Source organism: Erithacus rubecula (genome assembly GCF_903797595.1).
Source record: "Erithacus rubecula genome assembly, chromosome: 2".
NCBI lineage: Eukaryota > Metazoa > Chordata > Aves > Passeriformes > Muscicapidae > Erithacus > Erithacus rubecula.
In genome coordinates this window covers 64,555,564-64,569,230 of record NC_136685.1, presented here as the reverse complement: position 1 = coordinate 64,569,230, position 13,667 = coordinate 64,555,564, and the positions used below count along the sequence as shown (strand labels likewise).

At 38.7% G+C, this 13,667-nt stretch overlaps 1 long non-coding RNA gene across 1 annotated transcript in view; it reads right to left on the bottom strand.

The window, feature by feature from the left end:
- Positions 1-265: 265 nt before the first annotated feature.
- The window catches only part of LOC306812192, a 32,900-nt gene continuing 19,498 nt past the window's right edge, over positions 266-13,667 (bottom strand). The window contains exons 2-4 of the long non-coding RNA XR_013776817.1: positions 4,184-4,256; positions 3,824-4,012; positions 266-645 (exon numbers count right to left, since the gene is read on the bottom strand). This is a non-coding gene — a long non-coding RNA (uncharacterized lncRNA). The remainder of the gene's footprint in view (positions 646-3,823; positions 4,013-4,183; positions 4,257-13,667) is intronic.

Here is a 13,667-nt window from a genome sequence, read left to right as displayed (position 1 = left end):
TCATGGTATTAGATTTCTCTGTCTTCTTCTGGCCTTCTGCCCCACCGCTGTAATTACCTTATCACCCAATAATAAAACTCTGAACAAATCCTGTGCCTGTTATTAAGGAAAACTAAAGCTTAGTACAAATTCTCTGCATTCTTTCTTCTCTTCAGCTGCAGTACTTGACAGTTTGCATGGTACAAATGAAACATATAAAGCCTTTAAGTCACCCCACATCAAAAAAACCAAAAAAAAACCAAAAAAAAACAACCAAAAAAGCAACTCAGAGCTTTCTAATGCTCATAGATATTAGACAAAGTCAGTTTTGAAGAAGAGGGTACTGGATCCCTCTTTTGAGTGAAAAACTCACTGGTATAACAAAGCCATCAATCATGTGAGTTAATATACACACTGTACCAGTTTGTTTCCTTCTGGGTCTCACGCAAATCTTTGTAAGGAGAAGGCAGCTTATTCCAGGTCCACTATATCCTAGGTCTGTGAAATTGCCAGCAGAAGTGAAAATTGTGGGAATACATTTCTCTACGCAACCAGTTGTCCTCTAGCTACTGCACCAGAATCCTCAAGTTCCTGTTCTACTTGTGTGACTTTCAAGTTCCAAATTGAGCTGTGTTTCAGTCATAAACTCCCATGGTTTCACCCTTTCTGTGGGAAAAGATGACTTGTGTGCACCACAGTTAAAAATATTCAGAAATACTAAACTTCCAAATCATCAGCTCACTAGCATGAAGAAAGAATCTCTTTTCCAAGATAAAATTCTTGCTACAACTAGGAAAACCAACACAGAAAAGAAGGTGATCATATATGAAAACAATCAGCTACCACTGCAGCTGTTTTCAGCTGCTATACTGTCACATTGAGGAAGAAGAGGAAATTGTGGGAAGTTTCTTAGGAGATGCATGACATACATATTTAAAGGAGTGCCTTCATGTCCAAAAATTTTAGTGTTTGCTTGTTGGCACTTGTTTTTCATGTCGAGATCTTCTGATAAATAACAAAATATCTTAAAACTACACAAAACTCTGTTCTTCCTTCAGGAGGGCATCTATTCTGCAAAACACAGAAAGCATCTAGATCATAACCCAGAAAATATAACCCCAGCTAAGCCAAACACAAATTTGTACTTAGATTTAGGCATAGGAAAGTTTTGTTGGCTTTATTCAACTCACTTAAAATTAAGCATATGTTTTAACACTTTACTGGATTAGAGCCTATGTCAGCAAAATAAATTTCTTGGGAAGAAGTAATAAAAATGTAGCTTGCAATGCGGGACAGCAGAGGCATTCACAGTTACAGAAGCTTTAAAACACTAGCTGGTATTTATATATTTAGAAAAGAAATCAGGCGTGAAACAAATCATTTTAGATAGCAAACTAATTAGTCTGCTAGAGGAGCACTTTAAAAAAAATTATTTGAAGAAAAAACAGTTTTTGCATCCTTGCACCCCCTAAAGCAAATTGATTTTCACAATAAGGAAAAACATTTTTTGCAAGCACAAGTTTCAAAAGCAATTTTCCCGCTGTTTGGTAACAGCCTAGCTTTTTCCAGATATACCATTGCATTCCCTGGAGAAGAGGACAGACAGGAGGCCAAGCTTTTTAAACACAGTTTCATTACACACGTGCAGCTGAATTTGCTCATTCAAGTTCACATAATTGCATATATACTATAAATATCAGCTAACTAATTCTCTTGTATACATCATGCACTGATGTATATTTATTTTTAATGCTAAGAACCTCTCTGAATATTTGGTGTTCTAGGTCTATCCTTTAAAGAGAACTTACATCATTCTCAAAACCAGAAGGAATACAATTCTACCAGACTGTGTCCGTGTTAATTTTAATTTTTCCATCAAAACCTTTCTGTTGCTAACAACAGTGGGGCAAAGTATGAGTTTTGGTGTAGCTATGTCTCCTTTGGCATTCAAAGCACAGGGCTATCTGTCATCATTCAGAGCTGCTCTATCTTGTGTGAAGGGCCACACACACTTCAGGAAACACAGACCAGGGAAGGGCAGTGCTGGAGTTGCCCTCTATGTGACAAGGCAACAATCAAAGGATTGAATTGAGCTCTGCCTTTGGTGGATGATGAGCAAGTCAAGAGTTTATAGGCTGGGTTTAAAGAGCAGACTGGTAAGGGTGACACTGTGTGGGTGTTTGCTGCAGGCCATCTGATCATGGGGAGGAAGTAGATGAGGTCTTTTACAGACAGCTGGAAGCAGCCACAAAGTCACAGGCATTGGATCTTGTGGGGGACTTCAACCACCCTGACATCTGCTGGAGGAACAACATGGCAAAGCACAAACAGTCCAGGAGGTTTCTGGAAAGTGTTGGCCACAACTTCCTGACACAGGTGGTGAAGGAAAAAACGAGTAATGGTGAGCTGTTCGACCATGCACTAACAAACAGGGAAGGCTTTGTTGCAGATGTGAGGGTTGGGGGCAGCCTTGGCTACAGCAGCCATGAGATTCAGTGTCTTGCATGGAGGAGGGAGGGCAGCAAGTAACAATGCAACTGTGCATTTCAGGAGAGCTAATTTTCAGCTACTTTCTTGGAAGAATCCCATAGGAACCCATCCTGCAGGGAAGATGGTTCCAAGAGAGCTAGCTGATATTCAAGCTCAAGAGCAGTGAATCCCTAAGAGCAAGGATCATAGAATTGTACAGGTTGGAAAAGATCTCTTGGATCACTGAATCCAACTATCACTCGTAAGTCCAGCATTAAACCTTGTCTGTAAGCAACAGATCAACACATTTTTTTTAAACCTCAAGGGACAGTGATTCTGTAACTTCCTTGGGCAGCCTGTTCAAATCCTTGATGACTCTTTCACTGAAGAAATCTTTCCTAATATCCAATTTAAGCCTCCACTGGTGCAACTTGAAGCCATTTCCTCTTATCCTATCACTTGTTAGAAGAGATCACTTGGGAGAAGAGATCAATCCCCATCTGTCTACAGCCTCATTCAAAGTAGTTGTAAAGTGTGACAAATCTCCATTTCTCCAGACTAAACAACCCCAGCTCCCTCAGCTGCTCCTCATAGGACTCATGCTCCAGATCCTTCACCAGTTTCATTTGCACAAGTTGGTGCTTGGGAGTTTTCACCAGAAAATGAGGAAGAATGTCTATGCTGTGCAAGTTACTGACCACTGAAACAGGTTGCCCAGAGAGGTTGTGAAGTCTCCTTCCTGGTGGCATTCAAGGAGTGTCTGGACACAATCCTGTGCCATGTAGAATGATTCAACTTGAGCAGGGAGGTTGGACCAGATGACTGCCTGTGGTCCCTCCAAACCTGACCCACTCTGAGATTCTGTGATTCTGTATATTGAGGCACCAGTGGTCACAGCAGGACTCTGCATTGACACTTCAGCACTTCCCAGCAGCAGTGGAACTGTACCAGCAACCCTCTCATATCCTCACACAGAAAACATGTTAGACTTCCACAGTAAGTGTCATCTACCCATTTAGCATTGCTTAGCATTGCTAGTACCTGAATCACCAGGCAATGCATTTGAATTGTATTTTCTGCCTTTTCAAAGGGAAAAACCTTAATTCAGAAGACAACATAATTTGTTTTCAAATTAGGTTCTTTTACTGGTCTTTAGCAGCTCTGCCCTTATAGGCAGTCTTCAAAAGGCGCAAGGTTGCAGAGTGCACAGCCTGCAGGTTGTTGTGCTCATCCTGCTTTGCCAGCTACAGCCTCAGAGCCCATTGAACAGTTTCAGATAGACAGGTTTCTACTTTTGAACTTTTTCAGAAAATAATTGTCTGGGCTGACAGTAGAGTCCTTAAAAAGGGAAGAATGAAGATGGATCTTATCTCACCCTTATGACACATGAGGGAATCCACTGGAAACACCAGCCTTCAGACACATGAAAAGCAGGTTTCATTACTCCACTGTTAATAAATTCCTGATTTGACTGGATTTTACAGCTCAGGATCCACAATCATTTTTTCATATCTTATTTGCAAGGCCCATTGCTCAGTGAAGACCTGATCATGGTCTCAATGCCCTGCAGAACAAACAAATATTAAACAGTAAATTTATTAAGTGCATGAAACTTACAGATGGTAAGAAAAATGGCTCCAAAGGAACATTTTCTCCAGTAATCCTTACAGACAGTTATGGGACTTCAATTAGTAGGGTTTGTTAAAAAAAAAAATTGAAAATCCATTCTTCCTACCACTTACGTCAGAGGTTGTCTTTTCTTCCAAATTCACCTCTTCACCAACTCTTCAGAGGTCCTGTGTTGATTTCTGCAGTGTTGTACACAGATACCATTAAGCAGGTTAAAGTTTTAAAAGTTGCACACTTCTAGTAAAGCCCAGTGCCACCTGTTCAGCTGGACATAAGCACTGTTCAATCCATAATATCATGGAGAAGAGTGACACATATGAGTCACATATCAATTCTGCTGTATATGGCTTTCAGCTGCTACTGATAGGCGGGAGACCAGAATGCAAATTGGAATTTGCAGGTTTTGTGTGGTGATGGGACTACAATGAATCCTTAGCACTCAGCTGCACATGGACTGAGAGTGTGGGAGAAAGGAAAGTTTCATTTATTGGCAACAGTAGCAATGCTAGGGCTAAGTCAAGCTGGGCAGCCAAACTAGGGAGCAGGCTAAGGTACAACACGGCTGGAATGATGGTTCAGTCCACCAACAGTTAAATCAGGGTTGTGCGTTTAAAAGAGCTGTAGTAATGGAACCATAAAAACTCCCACCAGTTGAGATCTCAGTTTGGGAGCTTCCTAATGCATTACATATTTTGAAGTTTAATCATCAGCCCTTCTCCAAGCAAAACCTACTCATTTCAGTTAATCTTTGTCAGAATCAGTCCCAGTAGTAGGAAACGCTCTGCAGTAAAGCAAAAATAAGTTTCTAATCACAGAAATTAGTTCTGAAATGTCTTCCAACAGTAATGGTGAGTGAAAACTAGTTTAAAAATGAAATAAATCTAATAAACATGTATTTAAACATGTAATAAACATTGAACTGTGTGCAATGAGCCATAGAGGTCTCATCTGGTTCTATTTCCTAACTACCAAAATCCAATACCTAGTAGTCATCTGAAATTTATACATGCATTGATTAAAATAATTGTCACTAAATAATTATTTTATTGAGACCATCATCCTCAGAAAAAAAAAAAAGAAGATTTAAACCACTGTTAGTAACTTTTTTATAAGTAATTTTTCAGCTTGTTTATAAATACTTGATGCCAAACAGCATAAACAGAATTTGTTTCTAGTTTAGAAAGTGTAAGATTAATTTTTAGGAATAGTATTTCTATCCAGAATTCTTGCTACAGTACTATGCACAAATTTTTGTTCCTGAACAAGAAAGGTCTACAAAAGCAATGCATGTATTAGAGTGCCAAAGAACCTGTGTGTTTTTGAGGCAATAAATATTCAAGTAATTAGTGTGTTTCAAGTGTGATTAGTACTCATAGGAACTTCTGGATTTTAAAAATCAGCAATTTTATATCTAAACCAGCTTTCATGCATCAGCTTATGCAGGAGAGAAGAAACTCCAAAATAAAATAAGACTCAGAAAAGAAAGTAGATTTTAGTTATTATTTTGATTATGATTATCCTAATCGTGAAAAAAACCAACCCAAAACAATGGAAGATCACAACAAAATAAAAACAGGTATGGAAAATGGTTAAGAGATGGTGTTGCAGCACTGCAGCTGAGACTCATAAGGTATCTGTATAAAGAACAAGTAGCACATGTGCTGCACAAGAGGTGAGTTTTAAAATATTTAAGTCAAGATATCCTAAATAATTTGCTCCCTTTTGATTGTTCACCTATGATAAAACCTTAATTTAATTTATCCAACTTTCAGTTTAAGAATGTATAAGTCATTAATTTTGAGCTGTGATTTCATTTAATTTAATCTACAGCCTAAGTAAATTTGTACTTTGCAGTTAAGATAATGCAGCTTCAAAAAAATAATTACATAGACCATATGGCCATGTAACTGGGTAATTTAATTAGGAGTGCTCTCTGTTTCTTTGAGGTATGATAAATTATCAAAGCAAGTTATATGTATGTTGTCACCCTGAAGCAATGTAGTGATGAAAAAACAATACCTGGTATAATTTCAGAGTGGAATCCAATAGAAATCTAGTAAAAGGGAGGAGAAAAAATTGTAGAACAGTGTGTAATTTTTTTTCTGAAATGAAAGAACATGCAATTGTCAATGATGCAATAAAATAATAATGTGTGATGTTAAAATACCATGCAATAAAGGAGTTGGCTTGCAGATAGTACACCTACATTTCCTGTAAGGTGTTTGCATTGCAGTTGTCTCTCTCAGATCAAGAACAGTGAGAAACAATGCCCCTTATTTGTATGGATTTGTAACAATTCCAAGAGAAACAAGCAATAACTTGTTAAAATTTTTTAAAAAAAGAAGTGTGTATCACATTGGAAAGTACTTTTAGCAGTATTGTGGTGGCACGACTTCTAGGCACTGAAATTAGGCTGAAAATAGCTATTGAAATATAGTAGAATTGCAGTATCAGTATCAGTTTACATCTTCTTCAGATAATCCAGTGCTCTGCCTCTAAATACACAGATCAGATAATCACTGTGTTCAAACGTATTCTTAAAGCATTTTGCTGAGCAGAGCTCCAGTGTCTTTGCACTGTAGCTAGCAGAGAAGCCTTCTGTTCTGGCTACCTGCTAAGTGTTCAGTTCATACAACTTTTAGGCTTTGTATTTAAAGGGAAATATCAGTAGTTTAAAAACCCACCTTGTTTAAGAAACCAGTTATGCATATTAAGAAGCCTCATTACTGTGTGTTTTAAGCAAATAATAAATTTCACAAACTCCACAAAAGTCATTAGCACTGTTAGCATTAATTCTTAACTAAACTAAACTAAAGGCTTAGTGCTAGGTAGGAGGGCATTACGAATGTCTGTCTGAAAACTCTTGGTCCTTGCCCTTGTGGAGCCTAGTGTAGATCGTAGTGAGGTCTTGTGTTCATGGCTTTACTCCAGGGGTTACTGGCCATTACTGTTCAGACCATCACCCCGGCTGCAATGCTATGCAGATCACCCTGTGCAAGCAGCAACTCTTCTATCTGCCTTATAACTACCTGTGCAAAAGTTGAGGCAAGCTGCAGGAAGCACCAAGCAGCAGTTTGTGGTGCACAGCTACAACCACAGCTGACTGTGCAGCCCATCTCAAAATAGAGCCCTCATTAATCAAGATAATTTTATGAGCAGAGTTCTTTCACGTCTCTACTCAACACACACAACCTGGACTACGGTGGCCTAAAGATACCTCACTTAAGAGTGATCAACAGATACTGGAGGCAGTACCATGTGCCTTTTAATCACATTGCATAATGCACAGTAGTTACTTGCATGTGATCTAAAGCTAGTACTGTTTATAATTCCTTCCCTGGCAAGGAAAAGGGGGCATAGTCCTATCTTTATGGTAAAAGCAGAGTAAGAATTAAGCAAGAGGTTTCCCCTCAGGTGCAATGCCTGAAATACTGTTAATAATGTAATTTATTGAGGATTGTAATTACTAGCATTTTAACTCTGTAGGAGAATTCCTACATTTAAGGTATTTACTTATTCCTGTGGTAAGAAAAGTAAGTATTGTGCAACTAACTTAGAGACATTAGAAATGCCTTAATTAAAAGGCAAGCACATAGGACAGCACAGCAACAAACTAATAGGTTACAAAGAGATCTACATGTATAAAAACCTTTCCAAAGCCACACACAGCAGCAGAATTAACCTGGGCAAAGGCTGGTCCTCCGCCTGCAGCAAAACGGGTTCTTTGGAATGCATGAAGAAAACCTGGTCTGAGTGTAAGCACACTGGGGCATGGAGCCATTGGCTTTTGGCATGCATGCAACAAAAAACAACCTGAAAACACAGAACCCCCTCATCTTAACATCAGCAAAAGCTGTAGGTCACATGCAACACTGCATTATTTCAAATTACATAACATTCCAATTGCATGAATATTTTGCCCTTCCATGATGGTCTCAATGTCACATTTCTCCCTTCTACTTGAAAAAATTACTCTTACTAAAACTATTATTAGAATTCCTTTCATTTCCAATTTGTGGAAAACAAAATAAATTAAATATTCTACTTATGTTTACTGGCTTATTTCTATCAGGGTATTCTCCCTTGACTAAATTCCAGAAATCTAAGATTGATATTTATCAACCAACAACTGTCCTTATTATTTGTATTTCTGTATATCCCTTTAAAACTCAAACTTTTGTTTTGAAAGTGTCTGGCTGATCAATGTTCTCATCTTCATGAAAGGATCCTTTTCTGAAACAGGAAGAACTTCAGAGCAAGCAATGTCATATTAAGCTTTGCAAAAAAAAAAAAAAGTCAACAAGATACAGAAAGTAATCTTGCCCTGATCAGCACTGGCTTAAGCAAGCCTTTCTAAACAATAAGTGCAACAAAATCATTACAATAGCTGGGGTAGTTCAGAAAATTCCACCTTTGGAGAGATCTACAAAGAACTTATATCAGGAATGCTGTAGGGTATAGATCATCCCTCAGGGAATAAATTAAATTGCTTCTCTAAGTCCCTCCCTAGGCCTATTTCTATGACATGTGATTCCAGTTGTGCAATAAAAATGTGTACTTGAAATGCAAACATTTGTATTAGTTTATCATAACTTTTACCCTTGTGATCATTTTCTTTATCTATGTAAAACACTATTGTCTTAGTGACCCAAAAAATACTGTCCAATGTAAACAGAAAAAATCATCTGCATTCTTACAGGGTCCTATGGTTCACAAAAGGTTATACCTCTCTTCTCTACATCTTCCTTCAGAGTAACAGATCATAAAGGAACAAGTAATGTTTTAATATTATTTCATATGAGAAATTATCACCTGAGGCATTATCATAAGAAGACTGGTTGACAAGCATTCCAGCTTATAAAAAAGGATTGGAAAGGATCTCCTGGGTCAAGACTGTGTCCCTGTTATCAGCCAGCCTTGCAGTCTACAATTTATCAATTTTCAATATGTTTGCAGAGTTCTGTCTTAAAATGCTACTTCCATTATACTGACTGAGCAGCTGCTTTCCTCTCCTCTGATGTTTCAAAATTTCTGAAGTTTTCAAAGTGTATTTGTTTAGGGCAGTTTGCACTGCTTCTTTCTTGTGCCAGCACTGACTCTTAAGTTAAATATTAACTTTCTATCGATGAGAGAGGGAGATAGCAATCCTAACCTCCTTTGATTTTAGGTTAATTTTTTTTTCCTCTTCTTTAGCTGGTCCATTAGCCATCTTTCTTTTTTTTTCCTACTAATTTTCATCTTTAATACATTAAATTTTCTTTTCATTAATGTGTTTGTTTGACATCCAAAGCACTTGGGTCTAATGCTTTCCCAGTGAGCAAGAAGAACTTTATAATTGGTAATGACATATGTCATCATTGTGATATAATCTATCCCTAAAGTATATGTTGGATCCTATTTTAAATTTTTCTCAGTATCTTTGATTATAATTCATTCAATATTTACAAGTCTTGCCGAGGGTTGAGATATGCAATGGGTCTACTTACATGCATTGTATTCTTGCTTCATCCTAATCATAGGGACATATATGCTATTTATGCCCTTTCCTTACTATCTGAGCAAGTCACAACCTCTTAGTCAAAATCTTTACTTCTAGATTGCATTTTATGTGTTAGTTCTTCAAATGTAGTGATTATTTATTGTATTATCTCTGCCCCACCCTCCAAATGAGCATATTCAGGTATTTCAACTTTGATGCTATCTTAGATATTCTCAGCCTTAAACACCCTTCTCCTTCTTGTGTATTTCTCAGTAGCTTAGAGGTAATAGAATTTTTTACCTCTACTTTTACTTCCTTTACATGTTTTCATGTGCTATCTCTCCTCAAATTGTTGCTTACTGGCACTTATTTAAACCAGTGGGCACTAGCTACGTTTTGTGCAGAAGCATACAGCACTCACCAGAAAGGAACCAACTAGGATGTGGAGTCTTCCTCAGCCAGGGAGAGTCCAAGTCATTCCTACATGCATGCCCTGACCACCCATGCCACTACAGGAAATTCTCCTGTAGGGCCTCCTGCATCCTACCTGAGTTACTGCATGGTTCAGATAAACAAAAAAAACACCTTCTTCTGGCACCCAAAGTGAAGGAGGAAGAAAGAGCTTGTGTTTAAAGCCCAATGTCAGGGGTTTTGGCAGAAGTGATGCCTCAGCTGTAGTCCCTAGGCAGAGCAGTACCACAGGGCTGGCTGTACCAGCTCTTTGTGGATCAGATGCACAGAAGTGGATGTTCCAAGAGGAGATTCACAACAAAACCCTGAATGATTGGTAAATCTCAATCACATTTACAGTTCAGTGCCAACTGATGGTGAGAGCGAGACAGCACCACTGTGGGGAAAATTAGCCTGCCTTTAGATAGAGAGGCAGGCAAAGAAGCTTACAAAATTACTTCTTTAGCAACGATTTGCTGATAAAACCTGAATCCAGACAAACTTTAAGAGAAGCTTTATGGCTGTGGACTTTTCTAAGCATTTCAAGCTGCCTAACTTCTGCAGCTTGCCTGTCTGCAAAGGAGCAGTAACACCGTAGCAGAGTTTATGTAACTGCTACTCAATATTGCTTTAAGCTTCCTCCGTCTGACACGTAAAACTTCCACCTGCTCAGTCACCCAAGTCCTGACTTGAACTAATGACTTTTGATACTACTGGGCTATATTTGCTCCCAGCAGGCTGATAACAAAGTGTATAGAGGGTCGCCTGATTCAATTTATGCTATAGTCTGAGATAACAATTATTTTACACTGGCTGTTATTACCTGGCATCAGAATCAGTTTAAGTTTGTTGCTCTATAGAGAAGAAGGAAAATGCAAATGAAGTGAGCAATCCATGTGCTGTGTTATTTTAAAATGCCAGAGAGGCACTACTGTATCACTAGCTATAATTTTAAGCTTTGACAATGCTGTCCATGAGCCTTGGTATTTTGTCATCACTGTACTATTTGACAAAACCTATTTCTCTCCATTGGCTTCTCCTTTCATCTCTGTGGTTGGCAGCATAGTTATTTGTTTATCTCTCTAATGGAAATTCTAGAACTACTGATAGAAAAAAAGAGTATTGCTATGAAAACTATGTGATTCTCCCTCCTTAAATACAGCTCTCTTTCTCTGTTTAAAAAGTAGGACTTCACAATGTAAATGAACACTGCTTCCTCCCCCTCCCAATTTGTTCCAAAGGTAATAGGATTTTTTAAAATCTGTTTCTCCCTAGACTTACCATTGATACAATTCTGTGAAAAGTTTTTGTCCACTCCCTTCTTTTTTTTGCACAGAGATGTCTTCACAAATCTCCTGTTATCAGGCAGTGCTGAGAGTAGAGCAACTGTGGAGCCTCTAAATGCCAGCAAAAATGGTTGAGTTTGCAGTGATAAAGTACAGGAATAAACAAAACATTGTGGCATGCTTTAATGATTCAATTCTACTCTGCATTTGAGCATTTTCTGTGCCTGACCCACAGAAAATAAGTCTATGTATTCCACTTGAGCAGAATAAAGCAGCTCACAGGCTTTCTGTTTAAGCCATTGTAATGCCCTAGTTACTGTGGGACCATGGGGTTTGCTATTCCTTCACCAACACTTACCAGGGAGGCCTCAAAACTTCTGAATCTGGCCAATTTTTTTACCATTGTTATTCTTATTTAATATTGCATTTTTTATTTAATCTATGATCTAATCTCCCCTGCCCCTCCCTTAATGCATATCCTGAACATGCTACCATATGCAGAATCAGCTTTCTGGATGTTCCCTCAAAACATACAACATTGCTCACCTTGCCACATGTAGACAGCTTTATCTGCTCCAAAACAACTTTTGTCTAAAGAGAAATGAAGAGAGAAAAAGGTCCATTTACCTTGCTAGAAGTTGGTCACTGAATATCCATACCAGCAGATTCACAAACCAGGAAATCCTTGAGAAAAGTGGATCTGGCCCTGCTGTGCTGAATTCAGTGTATCCGTGTGAAACCAAGCCTCTCAGATGACCAGGGATACTTACCTGGTGAATTCAGGCTGGGGTTATGAGGAAGCAGCAGTGGAGAAGCTCAGCTGCATCAGTGGCAGCCATCCTGAGCAGGTTTCTAGAAAACTAGAGACGCCCAGGCCTCCTCAGGTGTGTTTTGTGGATGACTCATTAAATTCTACTTCAGTCAAGTTTTACAATTTTCCTTTTCTATGTGGCACTGTATCAAAGGAGCAGCATTTTTCACTCTGTCTAGGAGCAGCAGAAGAGAGGTGGGGTAGAATGTGGTGCATCACCCTGGCTTCTCCTGCCTCCCAGGTCATTTACTGGTGTGCACTCTGCGGGGATTTTAGCCACAGGTAGTGCCACAAGTGCAGGGGTCCAGTCCCCAGTGGGTACCTTAAACTCAGTTCTTCCAAGGAGCAACTGGATACTTCAGTTCTGATCCACAGCTAAATGAATAACAAAAAGAAAAGTATAAATCTTGCAGGTGGCTTTAAGCCCATCGTTGGGATTTTGACTGGGGTGTGAAAATTTCCAGGAAAATGCAGAAGACAGAAATTCAGGGAAAATGAGATGGTATCATGTAGAAAATTACACAAAGTCACACACCTGAGTGCTAGATTTCATCATCAGGACTTCAATTTAGATTACAAATTTGGTGATACTTAAGGTAACCCCACAATCTACTATTCTAAGGTTCTCCTGCCCTTGTTCTCAGGAAGTATATGAACAATAGGCAGATAGGATTAAAACAAGGAGGGTGTAATGAAATGCCAACTTCTCCTGTTGGTATTAGTGGGGGCTTCATAAGGAAAGATTTTATGTAGTAAGAAGAGTTTCATGCCCAGGTTACTTCTAAACTGTAGCATATATCTATTTCCCATACTGAATATTGTGTCTGTAACCAGAGGCCAGAATGAGTATTGAAGAGACAAAAAGAGAAATGTATCAATGTGAAAGAAAAGGACTGTGGAATAAGAAAGACAGTTTGCTTTCCATTTCTAGAGGCACAATGAGACCAAGTGCTTTGCATGAGCTACTCTGTCAATAGCTTAAAAAGATTAGGAGCAGGGCACTCTTTTTGTGCACACGACCTTTTCAGCAGCTTGGCAAATAAAATAAATAAAGAGAATAGGCCAGCCCCAGAGGTGGGTTTATATTTAAACACAAAGTTTACATTCAAGTTTCTAGGAGAAGAGTTGGAACAGTGTGATGTAAGCTTGGATCTTCCAATTAAGATCAAATTGCATAGTATTTTTAGACTTTAAAACTACATATTTTGACCCAAAGTGCAGTTCAAGTTTTCTTTTGTCTTGGATCTACGGTGAATTATTAGCACTTGACATTCTGTAAACCAGGTCTGGCATAGACTTCAATGGACATAAACCCAGAGTCAGAGGGGGGCTGCTGGGTTGGGCTTTTTCTCTTTTCAGTAAACACAGATTTATAGTGTGCCAAAACCTCTACAGATCCCTACAGTCCAAAGTCAAGGGGGAGGCTTTCAAAACATTCTAGGCTTTTTTATTTGATCCACCTCGTAGCTTTTTGTGTAGGCATTCCTTCCCAGCAAATAGCACAAGAGCTGGCATGCTGAATAAATAAATACAAAAACGTTACTGAGTGCAGTAACTCCAAGCA